This window comes from Hyperolius riggenbachi, chromosome 7 (assembly GCF_040937935.1).
Source record: "Hyperolius riggenbachi isolate aHypRig1 chromosome 7, aHypRig1.pri, whole genome shotgun sequence".
Taxonomy (NCBI): domain Eukaryota; kingdom Metazoa; phylum Chordata; class Amphibia; order Anura; family Hyperoliidae; genus Hyperolius; species Hyperolius riggenbachi.
In genome coordinates this window covers 254,484,239-254,510,949 of record NC_090652.1, presented here as the reverse complement: position 1 = coordinate 254,510,949, position 26,711 = coordinate 254,484,239, and the positions used below count along the sequence as shown (strand labels likewise).

General features: G+C 49.6%; 1 protein-coding gene across 5 annotated transcripts in view; it reads right to left on the bottom strand.

Moving 5' to 3' along the window:
* Nucleotides 1-26,711, bottom strand: part of TLK1 (tousled like kinase 1) — a 525,870-nt gene that overhangs the window by 107,591 nt on the left and 391,568 nt on the right. The window lies entirely within an intron of this gene.

Below are 26,711 nucleotides of genomic sequence, written 5' to 3'. Positions count from 1 at the left end.
ACCTCCGAAATATCTCCGCTTCCACCCCTGCTACACTCCCCAAATTTTCAGAGTAGGGAGGGGACCCCCAGAACTACCTCTGTGCCAAATGGCAGCCCCCAAGCCCCGCTGATACCAGAGAAAGATTATATAAACCTATCTCGGAAACTTCCACATCTCCCAATGCGGAAGTGAATAGGAGGAGACGGGACATGGATGTGGCTGTGCGAGGATCTGCAGCATGCTGCAGTTTCTCTGATCGCTCTGCACCGCTCTGCATAACCAGCACGCAATGGAATCTTTTCCATTGCCGTGCATTGGTTTCAGTTCGGCCGCGGTGCAATGCGTCGGTTTATGTAGCCGCATTGCACCAGGTGTAGTGGAAACTAGGGTTGCCGCGGTATACCGGTATGATGGTATACCGCAGTTTGATTGGGCGTGGTAATCATACTATGCACAATCTCGTTTTACCGGTTTTCAGGGCGGGGCGACATAGCGGCTGGGATAAATAAATACTCACTTGCCGGCAGCCAGGTCCTCCAGGCTGTGCTGGCTTCATTCTACTTCCTGTTCTTGTCCTATTTCCCTGAAACAGCGCCCCCTGGGCACTATTACAAGGAGATGATGCAAGCACAGGAGATGATGCAAGCACAGAAAGAAGAATGAAGCCAGTACAGTGTGGAGGACCTGGCTGAGTATTTATTTATCCCTGCCGCTGCGCCCCCCTGGCTGTCTATACTGCAGGCACCTATCCTGGCTACACCTATCCATGGCTACTTATGCTGCGGCCACCTTCTACTGGCTACACCTTTCCCTGGCTACCTTGCTGTGGCCACCTACTACTGGCTACACCTATCCCTGGCTACTTATGCTGCAGCCACCTATTACTGGCTACACCTATCCCTGGCTAGTGGCTACCTATGCTACGGCCATCTACTACTGGCTACACCTATCCCTGGCTACTTATGCTGCGGCCACCTTCTACTGACTAAACCTATCCCTGGCTACCTATGCTGTGGCCACCTACTACTGGCTACACCTATCCCTGGCTACTTATGCTGCAGCCACCTATTACTGGCTACACCTATCCCTGGCTAGTGGCTACCTATGCTATGGCCATATACTACTGGCTACACCTATCCCTGGCTACTTATGCTGCGGCCACCTTCTACTGACTACACCTATCCCTGGCTACCTATGCTGTGGCCACCTACTACTGGCTACACCTATCCCTTGCTTCTTATGCTGCAGCCACCTATTACTGGCTACACCTATCCCTGGCTAGTGGCTACCTATGCTACGGCCATCTACTACTGACTACACCTATCCCTGGCTACCTATGCTGCGGCCACCTACTACTGGCTACACCTATCCCTGGCTACCTATGCTGCGGCCACCTACTACTGGCTACACCTATCCCTGGCTAATTATGCTGCGGCCACCTACTACTGGCTACACCTATCCCTGGCTAATTATGCTGCGGCCACCTACTACTGGCTACATCTATCCCTGGCTACCTATGCTGCGGCCACCTATTACTGGCTACACCAATCCCTGGCTACCTATGCTGCGGCCACCTACTACTGGCTACACATATCCCTAACACCACCAAGACTTATGCAGGAGCAGGGTGAGCCTTTTTACAGTTTTACCGAGCACCCAAATCTCCCGGCGGCTTAATCATATGTATGCCGAGGGAGTGGGACACCCCACACTGGGGTGGGGGGCACATAATTTAATTTAAGGGGGGTCCAAATAATTGTATTATACCGTAATGCTGTCGTGCCATGTTTTTTTACCGTTGCAACCCTAGTGGAAACGGGCCCTTAGCCCCTTGTTTCCATCTGTGCGCTTCTGTCCGCTTTTTATCAGCACATCAATGTTACAGATTGATACATTTTGATGAAAAGTGGACGGAAGCGGACAGAAGCGCATAGACGGAAACAAGGCCTTAGGGCCCGTTCTCACCTGAGCAGGAATCGCGCGATTCCTGCTCACGCCAAACCGCTAGCGGTTTAGCAAAAAACGCTACACAATGTAGCGAGTGGCAGTGTTCTCACTGCCACAGTTGCAGTGAGCGATAACCGCAACGAGCGTTCCGCGATTAGCGATCGTGATTTGCATGCAGAGCACGCTAATCGTGATTGCTCCAAAACCGGCACAGTGTCCAGTGATTTTTCCGCGCTAATCGCCGGCGTTCTGCGATTACAAGTGTGAACGGGCCCTTAGGCTAGGTTCACAGCAACTGACATAGTGTAAAAAGACCCTAAATCAGTTGCTGTCAGCTATAACTGAATGTCCATGTTTTCCTATGGCTCAGTCCACATCATACGCATTTTAACCGAAAGGTTTTTAACAATGGACTGTTATGGAACAACTGATCAGTTAAAGCGCATGGGTTTTTCAGAGAGGAACTCCAGTGAATATAATGTAATAAAAAAAGTGCTTAATTTTTACAATAATTATGTATAAATGATTTAGTCAGTGTTTGCCCATTGTAAAATCTTTTAAATCCCTGATTTACATTCTGACATTTATTACATGGTGCCATTTTTAGGCCCCGTTCACACTTGCGTTTTGGCAAGTAAACGGACTGGATCCTGATCGGATCCTGACCTGATCCTGATCAGAACCGTACGGTTCCGATCCGGATCCGGTCCGTTTGTATCAGGCATGCATCAAGCTGCCATCCGGATCCATGGGCAAAAAATAGCGAAATTTAAAAAAAAAATGTTGGGGTCAGCAGAAGGTGCACCTGGTGCACCTGTAGAATAAGGTTCCTCCGCTGTAGGCCTCACCTCCACCTCCGACATTCTGCCAAACAGCTCCAGCATGTCTGTCACTGTTGCTCCACTCCAGACATGCTTGGCCCATGTGTCCCCATCCGAAATGGCCGCTTGGATACGCATAGGAAGTGGGGTAGAACTTCAGGTTTTTGTAGGCAGTGTGTTCTGTGCCATCCGTTTCCCATTGGTTTCTGTGTTCCTGATGGTGCTGTCAGGCTCAGGTCCGGCTCCGGTCCGGGTGCGTCGGACGGAGATCCGGACCCAAAAAATAGCGCATGTTGGAAAAGAGTCCGGATCCGATCTGGCTCCGTACTGTACGGAACGGACACGTGTGAACGTCCGCATAGCCTTTACATTGCTATGCGGAACATACTGTACGTTCCGTTTGTACAGTATGCGGTCCGGATCAGATCCGGAAAATCCGGATAGCGAAGGCTAATGTGAACCGGGCCTTACTGTGGGCAGGTGATGTAGCTGCTGCATGCTTTTTTGGCAGTTGGAAACTGCTGTAAACAGCTATTTCTCACAATGCAGCAAAGTTCACAGACAGGAAACTGCCAAGAGTACGTACTTTTCTTGTTTCTTGTGGGAGGGGTTTCACCACAATATCAGCCATACAGCGCCCCCTGATGGTCTGTTTGTGAAAAGGAATAGATTTCTCATATAAAAGGGGGTATCAGCTACTGATTGGGATAAAGTTCAATTCTTGGTCGGAGTTTCTCTTTAAGGCTCCTTTTACACTGCATCTGTTCCTTTTATTTATAAACGGACAACTGTTGTGCAGCTCAGGTGGAGGTAAAGTCTATGTTTCCCTATGGCTCAATTATGCACTGTTATGTAACAACTGATTAGTTAAAACACATCAATTTTTTAGTGAAAAGTCACAAAGATAATGTAGTGCTTTGTGTGTGGTGTATTTGCCTGCTGTCCTAAAAGCATCTCAGAATGTCTTCTTGTCTGGTGGTTTCATCTTTTGAAATGGGGGGTGGTAGATTTTCCAGCATATGACTCTCTGCGTTTGCGTTTCTGTTGCGTTTTGAAAACCTTTTGCCACGATTCTCATTCAAGTGAATGGAAATTGATTTTTTTTGAAGGGCTGCAGAAACACAGCGCAGCTAGTGTGCAAGAGCCATTAGGCTTAGTTCACACTGCAAAATGCAATCGCTAGGCAATTGCAATTTTGCTATGCATTTTTCAGAGTGATTTTTAAAGGAATGTGCGTTTTTCCTTTAAGCAGAATTGCTCTGTAAATGGCACAGGCTGCAAGATTTCAATTTTTCTAAAAATCAAAACGCTGAGGTGAGAACACCCTCACAATGTGACACTGCACTAGCACTTTGTCGGTGGCTGGCAATCGCCCTCAGTGTGAACCATCCAGCCCTAAAAAGATATCCGACCTGGGGGGAAGGGAATATTAGATTTACTTACCTGGGGCTTCTTCCAACCCCAAGCAGTCTATCAGGTCCCTCGCTGTAGTTCCACTGCTCTCCAGGTCACCACTGTCCACTCCGAAAAAACTACAAATGCATCTCTTGATTACGCTGCGGTGGCCAGTAGTATTTTGCTCTTGGGCAGTATATAACTCTTTGTGAACTTGGCCAATGCATAATGTTCCCATCTATGGGAGTGCAATCCAGAGAGGTGCATTCCAATGCATGCGCAGTAGCCCGCTACCACAACTGTGATGCGAGCTACATTTAAGGAAGTTCATATTTTTTTTTGACCTTCATATAGAAGTTCGCAAAACGAATAAAGTGTTGAATCCAAGGACATAACGATATAGGAGCAGTCCCTGTATTCACAGGGTGGTCAAAGAGCTATGGGGAGCCCCAAGAACTTATCTTCTCTGCCTCTGATGTAGAGTTCTCTCCTCCAGATCAGGTGTGGTTGGTTAGACTTGTTATAGGTTGGGGGAATCATGATGGCCACACTAGTTATATGACCCCTGGCAAATAGGCCATCAGGTTGCAGGGGTTGCCAAGGGGAAACGGGGAAAGGGATGTGAACGTTGGGAAGCCCAATCAGAGTTTTAATTTGCGGGCTCATAATTTGTTGCTACACTCTTAATTGAACTCCTTATTTTTGGTATGAACTGAAAATTGAAGAACCATGGAGAGTTCTGGAGGTCCATGGCCAACCGATCAGCAGAAATATAGATTCTCAAAAACTGGGAGATTTTTTAATCAAACTTCCATTTTTGATTCTTTCATTCCTGGTTTCACATTGAGCGTTAAGTAACTTCCCCACATAGGTTGTATGGGCATCATCAGAAGAGGGAAATTCAGAATATTATCTACATAAACAACTATCAATAAAGCATCAGTCCAGGAAGCTGTCATGCATCAGGTCCCTGAAGATGTTTTATGTCAGATATTTCGCCAGGTTGTTATATAGGCTAAAAGTCATTGCTGTGTACAGTGGCGTAGCTAAGGAGCTGTGGGCCCTGATGCAAGTTTTACATTGGGCCCCCCCTCCCCCCATGCACTATATATATAACTATTGATACAGCGCACTAAAACCTGCCAATGGCAACTACAGTGTCAGAGGAGCAAGAAGGGGATGGGGAGCAATTTGTTAATGATTACCACTATCCAAAGTATCTATAGAAGTGATTATTATGAGCACAGGACCAATAGAGAGCTAATACTACAGTTGAGGGAGGCCCTCTGGCCCAAGGACCCTGATGCGGTTGCTACCTCTGCACCCCCTATTGCTACGCCCCTGGCTGTGTATTTAAAGTGGAAGGGTCCGCTTCAATGCCACATCAGGTTTATTAGGGACTTATCCCAGGACAGCACTAGGAACACTTAGCTGACATTATGATTAAGGACTATAGTGCTATGATTAAGGACCATTTGAGGTCCGAAACATGTCAGCTAAGTGTTCCTAGTGCTGTCCTGGGATAAGTCTGTCCCTAATAAACCTGATGTGGCATTGAAGCGGACCCTTCTTCTTTTCCTTGAACTGCGGGGTGGTTGCCCAGGTCCAGCTCTGTCTGTATTGGAGTGCAGCGGTATACCTGCTTCCTTGATTATTTAAAGTGGATAAAGAAGGATCTGATGGCCATCTTCCACTCACCACTAACTCTGATTTGAACTATGATGTAAGCCCCACTGAAGATACAATTTAGTATATATTTTAGCCCTTCTGAGCCTCTGAAATAAGTCCTGGAAAATAGGTAAAGGGAAGCAATTTTAATCAGGGTTTAGTTAAAGTGTTTATTGTCAATACAAGGTTGTAGAGACATATCCTTATTTTCCACAAAGAAGATGCTTGCTCTGGCCTCAGACATGGAAGAGTATTATTATTATACAGTATTTATTCTGTGCCAACATCTTTTGCAGCGCTGTACAGAGTATACAGAGTATATATTGTCTGGTCGCTTAACTGTCCCTCAGAGGAGCTCACAATCGAATCCCTACCATAGTCATATGTCTATATCAAGTAGTACATTTATTGTAGTCTAGGGCCAGTGGCGTAAAAATAGGAACTGCAGCCCTTGTACTGCAGGGGGGCCCAGGGCCCCTCTGTGGGCTGTTCAGGCCCATTTTGGGGGGCTGGAGGGGTCACAGCATGAGGGGAAAGCATGGCCACACATCAGCGGGGAGGGGGAACGGGTCCATTCTTTTGGCAGTGGCAAATAGGATTTGACCAAACCTAGGTCGAGGTTGATAGGACTGTTGGCAATACGATAATTGGAATTGAATTTCTCCTGAGGACCAGATCACTATTAGATAATGTGCTGTTGCAACCAGGGCATTCCCAAGACGACCAGGAAGAGCAGTAAAGCCTCATCTACACGGGTAGATGAGGCTGCGATCCGGTGGCTCGATAAGGCCCGGTTCACATTAGCGGCTGCTATCCGGAATCGCCGTGCCGGAGCCGTGCCGGAGCCAGACCGCATGCGGACCGGACGAAACGGACGCACGGCATAGCAATGAAAGTCTATGCGACCGTTCACATGCGTCCGTTTCGTCCGGACCGGAGCCGGACCGGATCCGGACTCCGGCGTCCGTTCCAACATGCGCTATTTTTTGGTCCGGCTGGTCCGGCTGACGTATCCGGACCGGAGCCGGAATGTTGCATCCGGCCAATGGAAACCAATGAGAACCGGAGAGCGCACAACACACTGGCTATAAAAACCGGATGTTGTACCACACTTCCTATGCTGACTCTATGGTATGGTGGCCATTTTGGATGGGGACCACATGGCACCAGCGTTCACAGAGTGGAGCAGCAGTGACTTCATGCTGGAGCTCTTTGGCAGCAATATGGAGCAGGATCTGTCTGATAGCGAGGGGGTGAGGCCCTACACATCAGAAGACCTCATCCTACAGGTGCAGCAGGTACCAGCCCTGTGGGACAAGGGGGATGCGGACCACAGCAACATCAAAAAATGCAGAGGCCTGTGGAAAAAAATTGCCAAGCTGTATGTGGAGGACTTTGAGAACTTGAGCAAGAGACAGCAAGGCACAGAGGGTATGTTGACTAGAAGTTTTTTGGGGGGGGCTTGTGGTTTAAGCTTGTGATGTATTCAACTTTTGCTATGGATTTGTGTCACCCACGTGTTGCCCACCCACCCGTGGCCCACCCACCCGTGGCCCACCCACCTGTACCCCACCTGTGCTGTATCCCACCCACCTGTGATGTATCACACCCACCTGTACCCCACCTGTGATGTATCCCACCTGTGATGTATCCCACCCACCAGTACCCCACCTGTGATGTATCCCACCCACCTCTACCCCACCTGTGATGTATCCCACCCACCTGTACCCCACCTGTGATGTATCCCACCTGTGATGTATCCCACCCACCTGTACCCCACCTGTGCTGTATCCCACCCACCTGTGATGTATCACACCCACCTGTACCCCACCTGTGATGTATCCCACCTGTGATGTATCCCACCCACCTGTACCCCACCTGTGATGTATCCCACCCACCTCTACCCCACCTGTGATGTATCCCACCCACCTGTACCCCACCTGTGATGTATCCCACCTGTGATGTATCCCACCCACCAGTACCCCACCTGTGATGTATCCCACCCACCTGTACCCCACCTGTGATGTATCCCACCTGTGATGTATCCCACCCACCTGTACCCCACCTGTGCTGTATCCCACCCACCTGTGATGTATCCCACCCACCTGTACCCCACCTGTGCTGTATCCCACCCACCTGTGATGTATCACACCCACCTGTACCCCACCTGTGATGTATCCCACCCACCTGTACCCCACCTGTGATGTATCCCACCCACCAGTACCCCACCTGTGATGTATCCCACCCACCTCTACCCCACCTGTGATGTATCCCACCCACCTCTACCCCACCTGTGATGTATCCCACCCACCTCTACCCCACCTGTGATGTATCCCACCCACCTCTACCCCACCTGTGATGTATCCCACCCACCTCTACCCCACCTGTGATGTATCCCACCTGTGATGTATCCCACCCACCTGTACCCCACCTGTGATGTATCCCACCCACCTGTACCCCACCTGTGATGTATCCCACCCACCTCTACCCCACCTGTGATGTATCCCACCCACCTGTACCCCACCTGTGATGTATCCCACCTGTGATGTATCCCACCCACCTGTACCCCACCTGTGCTGTATCCCACCCACCTGTGATGTATCACACCCACCTGTACCCCACCTGTGATGTATCCCACCTGTGATGTATCCCACCCACCAGTACCCCACCTGTGATGTATCCCACCCACCTCTACCCCACCTGTGATGTATCCCACCCACCTGTACCCCACCTGTGATGTATCCCACCTGTGATGTATCCCACCCACCAGTACCCCACCTGTGATGTATCCCACCCACCTCTACCCCACCTGTGATGTATCCCACCCACCTCTACCCCACCTGTGATGTATCCCACCTGTGATGTATCCCACCCACCTGTACCCAACCTGTGCTGTATCCCACCCACCTGTGATGTATCCCACCCACCTGTACCCCACCTGTGCTGTATCCCACCCACCTGTGCTGTATCCCACCCACCTGTGATGTATCCCACCCACCTGCGATGTACCCCACCTGTGCACATAAAACATACACAATGACCAATTATTATACATCAATTTATTGTAAAAAATTAATACATTTAAAATCACTCAAACTTGAAACTCCAAAATAAACACATTTCAACAAAACAAATTAAAAACCAAACATTCACCCTCGTCCAGGTGGTGTGGTAAAATAAAGTCTCAGTTGGTCCCTGTTCCGCAGTGACACTACCCTTGGCCTGGTTGCATACCTCCGCAGGGGCATTAGTGGAAGCACATTCGGGGGTTCCGGAGTCTCTCTTTCCTCCTGCCGCACAAAGTTGTGGAGGATGCATGCTGCCTTCACCACGACAACTGCGTTGCCCGGTTTCAGCAGCATGGGCGTGTGGAACACCCTCCACTTTGACACCAGGATCCCAAATGTGCACTCCACCATTCTCCTTGCACGGCTCAACCGAGCATTGAAGTGTAGCTGGCTGGCATCAAGTCCCCTGTCTGGGTACGGACGCATTACATGGTCGGACAGGGCGAAGGCCTCGTCCCCCACAAACACATAGGGGTAGGCCGGTGCCCTTGTCCCAGGCCAGGGTCTGTCACGGGGGAGACGCAGTCTGCCTTCCTCCATCAGCCGGCAAAGGGTCGTACGCTGGAAAATTCCAGAGTCATTGGAACTACCGTACGACCCCACATCCACGTACACAAACTTGTAGTCCGCATCTGCCACTGCCATTAGAACAATGCTGAAGTATTTTTTATAGTTGAAATAATGGCTGCCACTCCCCACGGGTTTCTGAATCCGGATGTGTTTCCCATCCAGTGCGCCAACACAATTAGGAAACTTGCACTCGGTCCAGAAGCCCTGGGCGATCTCCTCCCATTTCGTGGTGTCCGGCACAGGCATGTATCTGGCCCTCAGTCGCGTCCAAAGGATCCTCGAAGTCCTCACGACGATGCCTGCCACCGTGCTCTTCCCAATACGAAATGTGAAATGTAGCGATGTATATGTTTGTCCAGTTGCGATGTACCTACAAGAGAAATAATCGAAATCAATTTTTCATGTCGTTACAGGAGAAAGGTACAAGACAAGGTGGCGCAATATACGGGATGCATATGTGAAATGGCTACGGAAGAAAAAACTTGCCGAACGAAGTGGCAGTGGCGGGGGAAGGCGACAAAAAGACTACCAATTTGCCAAGCAATTGTCTTTCATCAATGCAAGCCTGGAACCTAGACTGTAAGTACCACTACTGTGGGCAGGAACTGAGAGCTCATTACCATGACTTCGGCCATGTATTGCTATGGCCTCAATTCCCATGGCTAGCGAACTTTTCTCACAAGCTTTATCAAATGTTGGGTAGAAACTGGTGATAAAGTGATTGCTAGTGTTTGCTAGCTCTGTGAATTGACGCCACATGCTGTTTGGCACACCAATAAATATTTTTTTTATCTACAGGACTGAAGACAATTTGGAGCAAGAGGAACCGACCCAGGAGGCACGGTTCAGCAGTGAGGAGAGCTTGGTGGATGATGACGTCGCCGATGTAACCTATTGCCCCGAGGCGAGGAGTAGGAGGAGGGAGTCCTTAATCACAACTCCGTCCTTTGATGATGACTTGGCAGAAGAGAGCTTGGATGTTGAGGTTGCAGGACCGAGTGTGGAAGAAGCTGAACCTCCACAATCGACCGCTATGGAAGCTCCAGGGGAACAAGAACAAAGTGAGGAGCACCGAGAGACTGCAGCACAACCAGCGCGCAGGGCAACCCCGACACAGGCCAGAGGACGGGAAGATGCTGCCACACCACCAGTGAGGACCACCACACCAGTGAGGCGTCGAGGTACCCTCCCCCCAACAAGGAGAGAGACAGAGTCTGAGATGTCCGGGGCTGTCTCCGGACTTCTCGGGATTCTTCAGAGCCACCAAACTCTCATAACCCGGCAGTTGCAAGATGAGGACAGGGGCCATATCATGGAGCAGTACAAGTCCCACATCACTACACTGCAATGTGAGCTCGACGCTGTACATGGGCACTACAGGGACGAGCTTAAAATGATGCATGAGATGCACAGAGGAGAAATCGACCAACTGCGTGCGCAGCATCATCAGTCGGTGGGCCAGCTGCAGAACATGATGCAGCAAATGCATCAACAAAGCAAGGAACTACTGAAATTGCAGGCACACCCGTGTTTTCACACTGTGATGTCTCTAATACCATATCTTGAAAAGGTGCCTTCACAAAACCTGATGGCGTGCCATTCCAATTTGCTGGAGGTGATTAAACAGCACATGGACACGCCATTATTGCAACCACCAATTTTTAGACCCCCACAACCAACAGCGGTGCCCACCTGGCAATCATCACAGATGTACACCGGCTACAGAGGCAGTCAATATGGGCCACCGCTGTCAGGGTCCAGCTCATCCACGACCAGCACCCAAGAGAGTCCAGATTTCCAGGCAGCAACTCCCACCTTTTCTAGTAGTGGTGCCGATACAATTTGAAAAAAAGTCAAATTGTTCCTGGACATGCTCCTCTGAATACCTCCGATCCTCGAAGGAAGGATACCATCACAGGGCTTTTTAACTTTTGGTTTTGCTGGACTTGAACTTTAGGGCCTGGTGTCCCCGAAAGACACTACCTGGGTCACAACCTTGTGCCTGTTGCACTGCACCTGTAGTCCTGCACCTGTGCCTTTGATTCCTCTTGCTCCTCACTTTGTTCTTGTTCCTAACCACTTGCACAAGACCCTTGGAGCCATGGGTGAAGGACACCTTCACTGGTCGGTGAGAGGCCTAGCCTTTTCACTGACCTGTGTCCTTCATCCATGGCTCAGAGGGTCATGTGCCAGTGGTTAGGTTTTTGAAGCACTTCAATTTTAGGGCCTGGTGTCCCCGAAAGACACTACCTGGGTCACAACCTTGTGCCTGTTGCACTGCACCTGTAGTCATGCACCTCTGCCATCGGTTCCTCTTGCTCCTCACTTTGTTCTTGTTCCTAACCACTTGCACAAGACCCTTGGAGCCATGGATGAAGGACACCTTGACTGGTCGGTGAGAGGCCTAGCCTTTTCACTGACCTGTGTCCTTCATCCATGGCTCAGAGGGTCATGTGCCAGTGGTTAGGTTTTTGAAGCACTTCAATTTTAGGGCCTGGTGTCCCCGAAAGACACTACCTGGGTCACAACCTTGTGCCTGTTGCACTGCACCTGTAGTCATGCACCTCTGCCATCGGTTCCTCTTGCTCCTCACTTTGTTCTTGTTCCTAACCACTTGCACAAGACCCTTGGAGCCATGGGTGAAGGACACCTTGACTGGTCGGTGAGAGGCCTAGCCTTTTCACTGACCTGTGTCCTTCATCCATGGCTCAGAGGGTCCTGTGCCAGTGGTTAGGTTTTTGAAGCACTTCAATTTATTAGGGCCTGGTGTCCCCGAAAGACACTTGGGCAGCTATGCCCTACAACTCTTCCAGCACAAAGTTGGTGGTTGGTGTTCCTTAAAACTGACCGGGCTATACCATAGATATGTTATTTTTTTGTCTTCCATGTTGGAAGAATGTTGTTTTTGCAATAAAAAAATTTGTTTTTACATACCTCAGTGTGATGAGTAGTTGTTCTTGTGGTGTGACTGCTCTCCTGAACGTGGTATCCTTCTTCCTAAGGTCATCCTTCACCATCTCCAAAAGGGTATCAAACCTGTCAGGAGATGTAAAGGAAGAAGCTGTAAAGTATGTTGTGGGACAAGGTGTTGGGTGGAGGATGGGGGAGGTGTGTTTACAGAGGTTTGGGAGTGTTGTGGAGGGTGGGGGTGTAGTGTATAGCTAGGTATACAGGGGTGTGGGGGTCAGGGTGGTGTGTTTAGCTAGGTATACAGGGATGAGGTGTTGTGGGGGTGAGGGTGGGGTGTTTAGGAATGGTGGGGGTTGGTGTATTTAGGCCTATATACTTACAGGGGAATAGACATCCGAGTGTAGCTGTAGAACTTCTGTGGGTGTCGTCTGAGGTCCCGGTAGAGGGCCTGGAACTCTCCCTTCCTCTGCCTCCTGGCTAGTAGAGGGTGCACCCACCATCTCCTGCGAGGAGCACGCCTTCTCCCCACATAGTAGTAGGTAAACAACAGGAAGGAGAGAATTCCCAGGTAATAAGCGTAAAAAATGACTGGATCCATGGTCCCAACTGCTGTCTCTGTATCCAAGGATGGTCTCCACACGTCCAGCTGTCTCCAACAATGACCCCAGAGCTTCTGCTGACCTCCCAGAACCCCAGGTATTTATACAGGTTGTTATCTCTTTAAGAATCCGGATCCGGACCGCAACCGTGTTCATACCGCACGAAAACCGTATGCAACCGGACCGGATCCGGACAGGAACCGTACGGTTCAGGTCAGGTCCGATCCGGCTCCGGTGCGGTCCGGACATCCGGTGCGGTTTTTGCAAAACCGCAAGTGTGAACGGGGCCTTAGCCGCCGGATCGCCTCTTCCGGGTGCCCTCCGCGTCCCCGCTCGCCACGCGTGCGCCACATTCGAGTGCCAGCTCATCCCCGCCGGCGCCACTTATCTTCCGCTCGATTCCCTGCCATTGTCCCCTCGCGGGGAGCGAGCAGGGAATCGGTGGTGCGGAGATCCATCCTGTCGGATCTTATCAATCGAGCCGCATCAGCGGCTCGATTGATAAGGAGCATCGCGGCCGCATCTACTCGTGTAGATGCGGCTTAAGGGAATCGCATCAAAGAAGAGATATTGTTGATGTTCTTTAAAGGCAATACAAAGAAATGGGAAAGTTTCCCTGAGTAATGCGCCCATATGCAATTAATTTTTTCTTCCCCCCCCCCCCCACATGTACCAGCAATGGTGCAGTCTATATCATCTTGTGGCTAAGCTGACTGTGATTCCGACCATAGCCACACCTTCCTAGAGATGGACAGACATCCTTTGGTCCACATGACCAAGTCAGCTGTCAGGGAGGGAAGAGGCGAGAGTGTTAAGAGGTTGCCAGCTGTCGGGTGTGAGCGGCTGACCACCTGTGATTTGCTGCTATTGTAAGTTTAGATTTTGTAACAAAACATAGAGTAAAGAAACCCAGAAAATAGCACCACTAAATTTGGTATATATATTACAGTATATACACACATATGTACAATCACACCATGATAATTCAAAAAATATCCCCATATAAAACCCAATGCTATCTTACTAATAACTGTCTAATCTGTGATAAATAAGCCTTGAAAATGCTATAACAGTAATAACCACCACTGGGATCTCATAAATGAGCTCATGGGTAGGTAAACCCGGGCTCAGTATAATTAAATGGATTCATAGATTGAGTAAAGTGCCTTTGCTATAAATTGCATATATAGGAAACATACATGGTGATAAAGTGCTAAAACATGTGAAACTCAAAAAAACAAAGCAAACAAATAACCATAAAAACGCAGTTATACTTACCTGGGGCTTCTTGCACCACCCTGCAGCCATCCTATGCCTGCCCAGTACTTCCACGACCCTCCAGCCAGCAGTGGCGATCCCATTAAAGCTGGAAGGCCATGTGCCTCCTCATCGCGTCACCCTGCGCAGCAGCATTCTGCGCATGTGCAGCATGGGAGAATCGCTACTGCACATGTGCAGAATGCTCCTGGCAACAGAAGCATGATCATGATGCACACGGCTCAGGTCCGCGCATGCACCCGGCCAGCTTTGATGGGATCGCCGCTGCTGGCTGGAGGGCCGTGGAAGGACAGCATGGGCACAGCATGACTGCAGGTGGCTGCATGAAGCAACAGGTAAGTTAAACTGCTTTTTTCTCAGACTTTAAGTGTACCTGAGCTAAAGCTCGAGTACAAAATCAGATACTTTTCTAATAAGGCCTCCCTTGCTCCTCTGATGTCCTTCGTTGCTGAGCACCCCCCTCCTGAAAATTAGATAAATGAAAAAGAAAAAGAGGGTTTCCGGGCACCAATTTGCTTAAGTAGTACCTTTAATCTATACTCCCAACACCTTCAAAAACATACATGCAGTAAAGATCAGCCTAACAGCTGTTTCGCAGGATAACCTTTGTATTGCTGCCTCTGAAGAAGCAGGTTATCCTGCGAAAAAGCTGTTAGGCTGATCTTTACTGCATGTATGTTTTTGAAGGTGTTGGGAGTATAGATTAAAGGTACTACTTAAGCAAATTGGTGCCCGGAAACCCTCTTTTTCTTTTTCATTTATACAATCACTGGCTGGAGGCACAATTGTTTTTTGCACCAATATCTCCTGACCTGCCAGGAGCTCATCTTGTGCCGATTTTTCCTGATCTAGTGGACCAACTCCTGAAGATTAGCACTACTTATATCCAGGGCCGGAGCTACCATAGGAAAAAATGGGTAATTGCCCCAGGGCCCCAGAGCCTGTAGGGGCCCCCAAGGTGTCCCTCCCCCATTTTAACTGTTGCTCCCTGTCACGGAACAGCCGTGAGAAACGAGAACACAATTGCAGTTGGTTTATTGCACCGATTGCCAGTGACGAGCTATATCTAGATTGGTTGTGTGGGAGCATCTGCAGTCAATCTGGGCTAGCAGTACTTGGATGCAGGATGTATTTTGATGTGTTAATTAGCTTGGGGCAGACCTGTATCCTGGAGAATGTTTATTTTTCATTACCTCTCTAGTCACCAGATGGGGACTCTATTCAGAGAAGGCTTCCCTCCCTGCAGGGGGCTATTGAAAACCTACTTTCACCCCAGACTTCATGGCACCGATGAACGGCAGATCTGAAAGCATGGGTGGTATGATTTCCTGTCGGTATACAAAAAACGTATATTGCACAGCTATGAAATTCATATAGTCTTATTCGGTAAAATCTGGCCAACGTGCTGATATGAAATTCATTGCAATAGCCCATTGCAGTATGAATCTTCTCAGGAACCTGACCCGCTGCCAGGTACTTTATACACTTGGGGGAGCACCAGGGGGAGGTGGGTTGAATGTGCCCAGTTCAAGGGTACCCGGTTCAATAGTGCCTGCTTCAAAGGCACCTGAGTTTGATGTACAAACTGTCTGTTGTGATGAAGATGTAACTGTACCTGTGTTTAATGTACAAACGGTCTGTAATGAAAATGTGTCTATGCCTGTCACTGTCATTAATGCATGCAACGATGATTTGAGTAATGCCCGTCTGTGCCATTCTGAAGGTGTACCTGTGCTACCAGTACCGCGCAGCTGTACTGCTCAGAACCCGAGCTCAGAACAGGTGGAGGGGGTTCCGGCCTCCTCCCCCTCCTCTGACCGCAGGGATGAGACCTTTCAGCCGCTGGCCTCGTGTGACATGAGCCAGTTGGCTGAAACTGACAGCGTATTCACAGCAGCACTACAAAGGGACCCAAGCCTGGAGGTGCTCAGGCAGCAAGCCTCTGAGCCCCTCGCAGACGGGGCCGCTTTCAAGGTGTACTGGAAAGGTGGGAGACTGTACAGTGAGTCTGTACATCCCCCTCCAGGTAGATCACATGCGAATACCAAATGGCTTGTGATCCTGGGTGCATTCAGGGGACATGTGCTGAAATCCACACATGGTAATCCTCTGACAGGGCACTCAGGTGTCCGCAAGACACTTGCCTGTATTCGGAAACAGTTTTATTGGCCCAGGATGAACAGGGATGTAGCAAACTACTGCAAAGCATGTGCCGTCTGTCAGGAGCTGGGGAGGTCCAGGGATTCCCGCGGGGTTCCCTTAGGTCCACAGCCACTTAGCAGGGAAACCCTGCGTGGGCTGGCTGTCGACCTACCCAACTCACTGCCTGTTGTCAGCAGGCCTGGCAGATGCCACATCCGAATGCAGTGGCGCAAACGCCCTGTCCAGAACGGTCCATGTCGGGTCAAACTTGAGGGGAGCGGACAGCGACCTGTCCAGGGGAACCGAGCCGCAGGCTCCAATGGGTTTTCCCGGTGTGCTGGCAGCTCGAGACCCGTCAGCCAGGTTGGCCGACACAACGCGGGCAGCTGAAACCAGAACGCTGATGGGCTGTCCCGGTGTCAGGTGGAACTAGACCCAACAGCGCCAATGGCTGCTACGGAGGATGTCTTGATGACAACCCCCACACAGCCTCAGGAAGGGGAGGTGTCACAGAACAGCCGTGAGAAACGAGAACGCAATCACAGTCGGTTTATTGCACCGATTGCCAGTGACATGCTATATCTAGATTGATTGTGTAGGAGCATCTGCAGTCAATCTGGGCTAGCAGTACTTGGATGCAGGATGTCTTTTGATGTGTTAATTAGCTTGGGTCAGGCCTGTATCCTGGAGAATGTTTATTTTTCATTACCTCTCTAGTCACCAGATGGGGACTCTATTCAGAGAAGGCTTCCCTCCCAGCAGGGGGCTATTGAAAACCTACTTTCACCCCAGACTTCATGGCACCGATGAACGGCAGATCTGAAAGCATGGGTGGTATGATTTCCTGTCGGTATACGAAAACCGTATATCGCACAGCTATGAAAATCATATAGTCTTATTCGGTAACATCTGACCAACGTGCTGAAATGAAATTCATCGCAATAGCCAGTCCGGTTATTGCGGTATGAATCTTCTCAGGAACCTGACCCGCTGCACTAGCCATGTCTGATGTCATATTAATCTGTATTTTCCAACAAGTATGAATCTGTTATCCACCTAAATATGACTTGTATCGTTTGTGAGTTACGGCATTTTATAAGTTTAAACCTAAAATCTCTCAGAGGGAATGAACTGTTCCGCTACCCTGCTACTCAGCCGCACAAACTGAACCCAGACTTCTGAAGAGACGCTACTATTGTTGATATCTAGACAGAATAGAGTGTTTAACCGTTTTATTTGCAGTCAGTCAGTCAGTCAGTAGGGTCCACTGGCCCATACCAGTGGTGGTGGCAGATACCCTGAAATAGTGTGTAAGTTGTAATTACCGTACCTCACAGGCTCCCTTCTGGTCAGGCTGCTGCCCAAATTTCTATCGGTTTCTGCGCAAAGATCGCGACCAAAGCTTGCATGGTCTGTGTGCTGAAACCGATTGGAAGGAAATTTGCGGTCTGACCACTAGGGCTCCTGTGACAGTGTTTGGCAGTGGTTGGGATCTGTGTTGTGCTGAAAGTATCTAAGATAGCGCTAGCGCTATCAAGAAACGAACTAATTCGTTGGTGTAGCTGAAATGCAATATATTTTTTATATATACAGAGAGACTGTGTAGCCAGTACCTCTCCCCAAAAGTTTTATTTTATTTGGCGTGGAAATGTCCGGGAAGTACAAGAATATGTGCCTGGCGGACCTGCAAACTCTTTGCCAAGCGAGAGGCATTGAAGTTGGCCGCAAGAAACACCAGGACCTGGTAACGGACTTGTTCCAATGGGATACCCAGCAACCGCGGGAGCTGGATGTGTCTGCTGAGGTAGACGCTGACCCATCTGACTCAAGTCAAGGGGAACCAGAGGCTGAAGATCCTAGGCGTACAGAGGCTGACCAACCTGCGGGCAATGCGACAACAGTTACGCAGGAGACTGTCAGTGTGGACCCCAATCCCAGTTTCTAAAAGTACTCGCCCGGAACCGGCCAGTACTGGACTGTCCGTTTGTACTGATCCGCTAATGCAGCAGGCATTACGACAGCTGATGGAGACTGACCTGGACAAGTACCTGCAGTACATGCGTGAGGAGAGGAATGCCACTGAGTGAGAACGGGAGCGCCAACGACAGCATGAGCTAAACGTGGCAAAAGTGCAACAGGCCAGCCGGAGTTCTCCGCCCAGCCAGCCGGAGTTCTCCGCCCAGCCTCCCTGCTGAAGGAGCTGCATCACCCGTAAGTGCAAAATTTAAATTTGCTAATATTGAGGAAGACACAGACATTGACTTGTTTTTGTGATCTTTTGAAAAAGCGTGCCGTCAGTATCGTCTGTCCCAAGACCAGTGGGCCAGACATCTGACACCTTTGCTGCGCTACAAAGTGCTTGATGCTTTCGCCGAGTTACCTGCGGAAAAAGATAATGATTATGCTGCTATAAAAGACGCTATCATTACCAAATACCAGCTGACACCAGAAGCCTATCGCAAAAAGTTCAGGGCCTGGCAGAAAAAGTCTTCTGATTCTTATCGAGATGTGGTCAGCAGCTTGCGCACCACAATCCACCAGTGGACTCTAGGCCTCACCAAAGGGTCTTATGATGTCCTGGAGGACTTGATAGTCCTAGAACAATTTCTGAACATTTGCCCTGCTGATGTACGACAGTTTGTGCTGGAGCGCAAGCCTGCGTCAGCAACTGTCGCTGCAGACCTCGCTGAAACCTTTACAACTACCCGGGTGTCTGATACACACAGAACTGTCCCAACCAGCTGGAGGGGAGGTCAGCCCAATACCCCGGCATACTCCCCTGCCCCTGTGAGCCGTCAGCCACAGAGGCCACCCAGCGCAGCTGCTGCACCCAGGCCTGCAGCCCCTGGTGAGGTCACCTGTCACTACTGCCGCCAGCCCGGACACATGAAATTCGACTGTCCGGAGCGGAGGCAGACACCACCAGCACCTGCAGCACCTGTACCACCTGCACCTCACCCACAGCAGAGGCAACCCGCCAGCGAACCACAGCCTGGATCATCAGATTTTGTTCTGTTTGCCCGCGGAAACAAAATCCGCGACCGAACCGACCAGCAGCAGCCTGTTAGAGTGAACGACAAAGTTGTCACCGGATTCCGAGACACCGGAGCTGACATCACATTAGTTCACTCACACCTTGTGCCAAAGGAGAGCATCAGCTCCAGCCGATCCCTTGCCCTTACTGGAGTAGAGAGCACCCTTTTACACATAGCCCACGCGAGAGTTAAGCTCGACTGGGGGGTGGGAGTCCAAGAAAGGGTTGTTGGGGTTGTGAAGGATCTCCCAGTCCCTGTGTTGCTGGGGACTGATTTGGGCAAGCTTGTGTCCTACTACGAACCTGCCACGACCGCTTCGTCGCTCACGGAAGGAGATGGACTCTCCACCCACCACCAGGTACTTTATACACTTGGGGGAGCACCAAGGGGAGGTGGGTTGAATGTGCCCAGTTCAAGGGTACCCGGTTCAATAGTGCCTGCTTCAAAGGCACCTGAGTTTGATGTACAAACTGTCTGTTGTGATGAAGATGTAACTGTACCTGTGTTTAATGTACAAACGGTCTGTAATGAAAATGTGTCTATGCCTGTCACTGTCATTAATGCATGCAACGATGATTTGAGTAATGCCCGTCTGTGCCATTCTGAAGGTGTACCTGTGCTACCAGTACCGCGCAGCTGTACTGCTCAGAACCCGAGCTCAGAACAGGTGGAGGGGGTTCCGGCCTCCTCCCCCTCCTCTGACCGCAGGGATGAGACCTTTCAGCCGCTGGCCTCGTGTGACATGAGCCAGTTGGCTGAAACTGACAGCGTATTCACAGCAGCACTACAAAGGGACCCAAGCCTGGAGGTGCTCAGGCAGCAAGCCTCTGAGCCCCTCGCAGACGGGGGCGCTTTCAAGGTGTACTGAAAAGGTGGGAGACTGTACAGTGAGTCTGTACATCCCCCTCCAGGTAGATCACATGCGAATACCAAATGGCTTGTGGTCCCGGGTGCATTCAGGGGACATGTGCTGAAATCCGCACATGGTAATCCTCTGACAGGGCACTCAGGTGTCCGCAAGACACTTGCCTGTATTCGGAAACAGTTTTATTGGCCCAGGATGAACAGGGATGTAGCAAACTACTGCAAAGCATGTGCCGTCTGTCAGGAGCTGGGGAGGTCCAGGGATTCCCGCGGGGTTCCCTTAGGTCCACAGCCACTTAGCAGGGAAGCGTGGGCTGGCTGTCGACCTACCCAACTCACTGCCTGTTGTCAGCAGGCCTGGCAGATGCCACATCCGAATGCAGTGGCGCAAACGCCCTGTCCAGAACGGTCCATGTCGGGTCAAACTTGAGGGGAGCGGACAGCGACCTGTCCAGGGGAACCGAGCCGCAGGCTCCAATGGGTTTTCCCGGTGTGCCGGCAGCTCGAGACCCGTCAGCCAGGTTGGCCGACACAACGCGGGCAGCTGAAACCCGAACGCTGATGGGCTGTCCTGGTGTCAGGTGGAACTAGACCCAACAGCGCCAATGGCTGCTACGGAGGATGTCTTGATGACAACCCCCACACAGCCTCAGGAAGGGGAGGTGTCACAGAACAGCCGTGAGAAACGAGAACGCAATCGCAGTCGGTTTATTGCACCGATTGCCAGTGACATGCTATATCTAGATTGATTGTGTAGGAGCATCTGCAGTCAATCTGGGCTAGCAGTACTTGGATGCAGGATGTCTTTTGATGTGTTAATTAGCTTGGGTCAGGCCTGTATCCTGGAGAATGTTTATTTTTCATTACCTCTCTAGTCACCAGATGGGGACTCTATTCAGAGAAGGCTTCCCTCCCAGCAGGGGGCTATTGAAAACCTACTTTCACCCCAGACTTCATGGCACCGATGAACGGCAGATCTGAAAGCATGGGTGGTATGATTTCCTGTCGGTATACGAAAACCGTATATCGCACAGCTATGAAAATCATATAGTCTTATTCGGTAACATCTGACCAACGTGCTGAAATGAAATTCATCGCAATAGCCAGTCCGGTTATTGCGGTATGAATCTTCTCAGGAACCTGACCCGCTGCACTAGCCATGTCTGATGTCATATTAATCTGTATTTTCCAACAAGTATGAATCTGTTATCCACCTAAATATGACTTGTATCGTTTGTGAGTTACGGCATTTTATAAGTTTAAACCTAAAATCTCTCAGAGGGAATGAACTGTCATTGGTGGGTAATTCAGAGGGGGCCGGCATTGCCACACACCCAAACCAGCTTCATCAAAAGTATCTGCGAGGGGCTCTTCCCTCATTCCTCCATTTTCCACCTTCATGAACTCGCGGCCACCGTGGGGAACAAATGGTGGCCATTTTGCTTGGACTTTATGATTCTTCCCACAAAAGGACATCTTTCCATGAAACAAAGTATTTTTTCTCCCTTTATTTTCTTTTTCGTACTGGCTATTAATGTTTCAATAATTGTTGATTTTAATAATTGTCTGTATATATTAATTATTTATATTGCCTGTGAATAAAGACTTTATCAAAGTCATTCACTGTTCCGCTACCCTGCTACTCAGCCGCACAAACTGAACCCAGACTTCTGAAGAGACGCTACTATTGTTGATATCTAGACAGAATAGAGTGTTTAAAGGAAAACTTAAGTCAAATAAAAAAAATGACATTTACTCACCTGGGGCATCCCTCAGCACCCCGAAGCTGGATGGTGCCCTCGCAGCCCCGCTCCGATCGTCCTGTCCCCACCGGCGGCTACTTCCGGTTCGGCGACAGCCGCCGACAGGCTGGGAACGCGGCTGATTTTCCGCGTTCCCAGCCGCTGCTATCACCCTCTATGCTGCTATAGCGTCTATATATACGCTATAGCAGCATAGAGGGTGATAGCAGCGGCTGGGAACGCGGAAAATCAGCCGCGTTCCCAGCCTGTCGGCGGCTGTCGCCGAACCGGAAGTAGCCGCCGGCGGGGACAGGACGATCGGAGCGGGGCTGCGAGGGCACCATCCAGCTTCGGGGTGCTGAGGGATGCCCCAGGTGAGTAAATGTCATTTTTTTTATTTGACTTAAGTTTTCCTTTAACCGTTTTATTTGCAGTCAGTCAGTCAGTCAGTAGGGTCCACTGGCCCATACCAGTGGTGGTGGCAGATACCCTGAAATAGTGTGTAAGTTGTAATTACCGTAACTCACAGGCTCCCTTTTGGTCAGGCTGCTGCCCAAATTTCTGTCGGTTTCTGCGCAAAGATCGCGACCAAAGCTTGCATGGCCTGTGTGCTGAAACCGATTGGAAGGCAATTTGCGGTCTGACCACTAGGGCTCCTGTGACACTCCCCAGGGACTCTGCAGAGTCTGTTAAGTTGGGAGGTGATTGGGGGAGGGTCAGCAGCCAGCTCAGGGGCCCAGGAGGGAAATTTGGCTGCAACAAAGGGCCTCTCATGATGCGTTTTGGTCGGGGTGTCTGTTGGGGGGCCCCCAGGCTAATTTTGCCTTAGGGCCCAATTGTTACTTGAACCGGCCCTGCTCATATCGGGACCATGCAGCTCCTCTTTCTGATTCATGGCTGCACAGTTGCTGCATGAGCCCACCAGCACATGCGCAGTAAGTTGGAGCCGTGGGCTCCATGCTACTGTCCATGGGCAGGCTCGCGCGTCTACTGTACAGCCATGAATCAGGAAGAGGAGTTGGGTGGCCCCGATGCGGAGGCCAACAGGGGGACTGTGGACCACCGAGGGAAACCTCAATAGGATCCTGATGCTACCCTCTCTTCACGGTAATGGCCTATTTTGAACCCGCGCTTTGGCTCGAGATTAATTTAAGTAACCCTTTAATGCAAAGTATAAATTTACCGCACCTCCCCGCAGCCAAGTCTATGGGGTAGTTCATACTACCCACATTGTGGTAAACTGCGTCGGAAGTGCCCCATCTAACGCACATCCAAACTTACGTTGGCGTGCAGCTCCTGCGGTGATCTGCATTGGAACGGAAGTCATGTAAGTCTATGGTGATGCAGGGATTTAAAAAAGGATGGCGGAGGCGGTGCACATGTAATACGCTTCCGCGCACCTCCGTATTTCCAAGCAAACATCACTTCCTGTGGATCTGTTTCATACAAAATTTATTGGAAGTAGTGGTTATAAAATCCCCTGATGATGGCGTGAGGCCGAAACTAGTCGACGAGAGCGGGCTATGCATCTTTGATCGTTTACTTTGCTGAGTACCACAGGGGTGGGAAGCGTACAAGCCAGAGAGGGTCCTAATTGGTTTGGGACCCTCATGATGTAAGTGATCTTACTGATATTTTATAACCACTACTTCCAATAAATTTTGTATGAAACAGATCCACTGAGAGCACCCTTCTCCTTTCTTGTTTATACTGGGTTGCCTGGAGCACACACTATAGCACCCAAACTACGGGAGGGGCCTCTGGAGGTGGATTGGAGCACCTGTTTAACCATGTAATCCATGGCGCTGTGACTGAACCTGATACTTTATCTGTGGAGGAGAGAGGGTCCTACCCCTAACACGGCTGCAAAGGTGGTTGGTTTAAAGGAAAAAGGAGGAGGACTTCTCGTGTGTCCTTGTGGGGCACCTCTATCTTCTACATTTAAAACATCACTTCCTGTTTGGATCTCGGCCAGAAGAGGATTCCCGCATACTAGCGTGGTAATCCTCGAAGGCCTATTTTTGGCAGTGCAGCCCCGGCCAATCTGCAGTCTGAAGCCGGGCCTTAGCCAACCTCAATAAAAATGTGTTTTCCTACTATTTATTACCCATAGGGCCTGTTTCCACTACACGCAGATTGTATGCAGAAAAACTGACTTCAGTGAATGTCTATGGGCCTGTTTCCACTAAACGCGATTTTTCTGATGCAGATTTTCCCATAGGTATTCATTGGAGTCTTTAAGGGAATGTTTCCTCCACTACACGCAGATTTGATGCAGATTTTATGCAGAATGGATGCAGAAAAACTGACTCCAATGAATGCCTATGGGAAAATCTGCATCAAAATAATCGCGTTTAGTGGAAACAGGCCCATAGGCATTAATTGGAGTCAGTTTTTCTGCATCCATTCTGCATCCAATCTGCATCAAATCTGTGTGTGATGAAAACAGGCCCTATACAGTTACAGTACCATATTTGTTTTTTGTTTACAAGTAATATTGTCTGGTTACAAATTACAAGTTCCCAAAGTACAGTTTATTTTCTCTGAAATCTACCATTGCATTTTTTTTGCATAGTTACTGTATTTATATATTAAAATCTATCTAGCGATCACTTCATAAGGCCCATACCCACATCATGTTTTCTGTCCACTGGCGATTTTTTGAGCAACGAGCGATCATTTACATGATCTCGCGACTTGGGTACAGGCACATGATCACGCGAATGTCGCTAAGCATTGTGCAGTGATAACGACACGGTGGATCGGATCTTTGGGATCCCCGATGACTCAAAAGTACCATGATCGATTGAAGTTTCATTTGCACCTGTTGTGTAACGTCACACATACCTGGAGCACTCGTCGTCAGGGAGACGTAGCTGGATCCATCACGAGGTGAGTACATAGCTTTAGTTCTCTGCTTCTACAGCAGAGAGAACTCATTTTCAGCACAGCTAGAAATGTATCTGACAAAGGAATGTAAACAAAAATGTATGTTGTCACCTCTTCAGGAGTTTAACTTTTTGAATGCTGTTCTGCTACAAAAAAATGTTTTGTGGTAGCAGATTTTATGCTGTAATAATCTTTTATAGCAAAGACTAAATGCTGAGTTTCATACCACTTTAATTTACTTTGAAGTTCTCCTTGTGGGCAGTTTAACTTATGTGGGGCTTCTTCCAGCCCCCTGTGGTCCTTCAGGTCCCTTGCTGTCGTTCCACTCAGATCTGTTCAGCAGCTGTCCCCCTTTGAACGCTGGCTGATTGAGCCAGTTGCAGGCTACTAATCTTGCGCAGCCCTTGGCCTGCGCCTCTTTGATCACGCTCCCGTTTGTGCATGCGCAGTTGCAATTTTTACAAAATACTGGATTTTACAGCTACAGGATCAAGAAGGCGTGCAGCCCAACACCACTCATGCAGCTTTAGGGGGCCACAGCTGTTGAATGGATCAGCACAGAAAGTTAGCCAGGGCACAGAAGGACTGCATGGGGCTAGAAGAAGCCCTAGATAAGTTATACTGAGCACATTAGGGTTAATTTAAAGGGCAACTGAAGTGAGAAGAATATGGAAGCTGCCATATGTATTTCCAATTTATTTACAATACCAGTTGCATGGCAGCCCTGCTGATATATTTGGCTGCAGTAGTGTCTGAATAACACCAGAAACAAGCATGCAGCTAGTCCAGTCAGATCTTACAATAATGTCAGAAACACCTACTGTTCCATGCTTGGTCAGGGTCTATGGATATTAGTATTAGAAGCAGAGGATCAGCAGGATAGCCCGGCAACTGGTATTGCTTCAAAGGAAATACATGTGGCAGCCTCTATATCCCTCTTTTTTCAGGCCGGTTTCACACTGTAATCCGGAGTCAGCGGTGCAGTGTGGAGCGCTCGCCACACCGCACAAAACAGGCCTGCGGGGAATACCACGCACTTGCGGTCAGTCACTTCCTGCTTCGGGGTATGCGGAAGTGCACGAAAGTATATTGTAAAAATACACTTCCAGGCATGCGCAGCGTACCGCAACGTGGGGAGTGTGAGCTAGTGATACATTAGGCTGCGGTAGCAGTGCGTCAGTTTTACCCCACTGCACCAGTGTGAAAGGGCCCTCAGTGTACTAGAGCTGTAAAATGACAAAGATTTTATACATACCTGGGGCTTCCTCCAGCCCCATCAGCTCCGATCGCTCCCACGCCGCCGTCCTCCGCTGCCTGCAGCTCGGGGACCGGGTCCCCGCACTTCCATCAGTTGGAGCCACTCTAGCGTAATAGAGATGTGTGCTGTTTTCGTATCTCTCCAGCAGCTGCTGGAGAGATACTCAAAGAGCGCACTTCTCCTGCGTAGCTGGCCGCGACTGACGTCAGTGACGAGACCCGGTTCCCGGAGCTATAGGCAGCGGAGGATGGCGGCGTGGGAGCGATCGGAGCTGATGGGGCTGGAGGAAGCCCCAGGTATGTATAAAAACTTTGTCATTTTACAGCTCTGAGTCCCTTTAAGTTTCCTTTAAAATATTGTTAGCTTATGTTAGAGACTGATGCATCTATTGTTGATCAAAAGGAAAATTTGCATAGCAGCTAATAATTTTCCTGGATGCAGAATCCTCAATATTTTGATGGTCAGTACTGGGAAAATTTTGCACTTTCCCAGGAAATGTTTTGTTTACGTTCTGACAGGGAACATTCTCAGACTAAAAATAAT